We start from the raw sequence: 2,653 nt of genomic DNA, 5'->3' as shown, positions 1-2,653 counted from the left end.
GTCCACACTAAATGATTCCATGATTCTACTTTTCTGGACTGGAGAGTGTGTCATTCACTTCTCGACAAATGATGGTCTTTGTTATACCAGCCTCAGGTGTTACCCTCTTATCAGGTACTTGTGGAAGAGATAGGTGAAATGTATCACATTTCTTGAGATCACATGTTCTCCCTGGCAGAAGATTGTACTCACCAAATGCCCCCCATATTGTCCTCTTCAAAACAATTCCCCAAGACAACATGTAAGCTGTCTTAGTGACATCCATCTTATGAAAATCCTTACACATGTAATGTCACAAGAAATTTGTGCTCAAACAGCCCACAGTTGCCATCCACAGCTGGTGCTCTATGAAGCATCTATGATACGTCACTCCCCCCAGCTCACTGCTTTGCAGAGGCCATTGCACAGCCAGGGTTCCTCATAGAGTAGGGACCAGTTTCCCCTCACCTGGATCTAACTGGGCCTCTTGCAACAGGAAGATCAATTCTCTGAAGATCTATGCAGGCCTGCCAATAAAGTCCTGCTCCTCACAATTTTCCAGAAAGAGCTGAAGGTCTCATCTCCAAACGGAACAAATGGACCCACTCAACATCAGGCAAGGAAAAAAATGAGTAAAAACCCACTTTTTTTACTTTTCAAAAATTTTGATAGAGCTTTTCCCAGAAAAAAACATCTCCACAAAGACTTCTGTCTCCACACAAAATATACAGGTGTTCTCTTTATTTCATTTTTACACTCAAAGGTATCCCGTTCACCTTATCACTGCATATGAACATAGCAATAATGTACTCAAATATTCTGTGCCACACTGCTTTCATTCAAACCATTTGCTACTATACATGGGTTTAGAGTCATTCTGAAGAGGAATAGGGAAGACAAAGCTCAAATACACATCACAGAGCCAAAGGAGAAAGGGGAAAAAGGAGAATGAAAATGCTCTAACACAAACACAGGAAATCCTACTGGGACACCTTTCCACTCCCATCAAGAGGCCTCTCAATTCAGAAACAACAAAGGTGAAGCCAAACTCAATGGCCCTTTTCCAAGTTCCTCACCATTCTACCTTCAGACAAAGTCCTCTGAAGAGACTTGTGCAGTTTACTTACAATGCACCCACAGGCAATGGACATGTTTTCACCCCTCTCAACACTTACAGGCTGGCAGCAAGCAATTGCACTGTGTCAGAAGTCAAGCAAACAGGGCAGAAGACCAGCTTGGCCAAAGAGGGAACTCCTCATGGAGCTCAAGAGGAAAAGAAACTTGTGTGATCTCTGGAAGCAAGGTCAGGCCTTGCAGGAAGACAGCAGAGCTGGGGGTTGTACATGCAGGGAGAAGATAGAAAAGGCCAAAGCTCAACTGGAGTGGTAAGTGGCCGGTGTTGTGTCAGATCACAAGAAAGGCTTTTGTAAGTACATTAATAGGAAGAGGAGGTGTTAAGAAAACATTAGACCGATACCTGGTGGTCACCTGATTGGCAGCAATGAACAAGAAGCAGAGGCATTGAATGATTTTCTGGACTCAGGAATAGTGGTTGACTTAGGGCTGCCCAGTCCACTGAATCAGAGCACCACAAGTGCAAGAACACTGATTTTCCATTGGTGGACACTGAAATTGTCTGGGAGCAGCTGTATCAGGAGAATTCCACAAATCCATGGGGCCTGGTGGGATTCATCCCAGAGTACTGAAGGAGCTTGTACATGTTCATGATCATTGGGCCAGGACCAATGGGATGAGGTTTAATAAGGCCAAGTGCCGGGTCCTGCATTTTGGTCACAACAACCCCGGGCAATGCTACAGGCTTCGGGAAGAGTGGCTGGAAAGCTGCCCGGCAGAAAAGGACCTGGGAGTGTTAGTGGACAGCCGGCTTAACATGAGGCAGCAGTGTGCCCAGGTGGCCAAGAGGGCCAATGGCATCCTGGCCTGTATCAGGAATAGCGTGGCCAGCAGGAGTAGGGAAGTCATCGTGCCTCTGTACTCGGCTTTGGTGAGGCCTCACCTTGAGTACTGTGTTCAGTTTTGGGCCCCTCACTACAGGAAAGACATTGAAGTGCTGGAGAGTGTCCAGAGGAGAGCCACCAAGCTGGTGAGGGGTCTGGAGAACTAGTCCTATGAGGAGAGGTTGAGGGAACTGGGCATGTTTAGTTTGGAGAAGAGGAGGCTGAGGGAAGACCTCATTGCCCTCTACAACTACCTGAAAGGAGGGTGTAGAGAGGTGGGTGTTGGCCTCTTCTCCCAAAGGAATAATGACAGGAGCAGAGGTAACGGTATGAAGCTGCAGCAGGGGAGGTTTAGATTAGATATTAGGAAGAATTACTTTACTGAAAGAGTGGTCAGGCACTGGAACAACCTGCCCAGGGAGGTGGTGGAGTCACCATCCCTGGAGGTATTTAAGAAACGTGTAGACGTGGCTCTTCAGGGCATGCTCTAGTGCCCAAGATTATTGGTTTGTGGTGGGGTGTAGTGTGTGGGGTTGTGGGTGTGGGGTTTAGTTGATGGGTGGTGGTTTTGGGTTGTTGTCTTTGTGGTGGTTGTGGTTTTTTGTTTGGTTGGGGTTTTTTGTTTGTTTGTTTGTTTGTTTGTTTTTTGTGGTTGGACTCGATGATCTCGGAGGTCCCTTCCAACCACTAAGATTCTGTGATTCTGTTATGGCAGG

The sequence above is a fragment of the Calidris pugnax genome, unplaced genomic scaffold (assembly GCF_001431845.1).
Source record: "Calidris pugnax isolate Ruff unplaced genomic scaffold, ASM143184v1 scaffold430, whole genome shotgun sequence".
Lineage (NCBI taxonomy): Eukaryota > Metazoa > Chordata > Aves > Charadriiformes > Scolopacidae > Calidris > Calidris pugnax.
Note: the sequence above shows the minus strand (reverse complement) of the source record.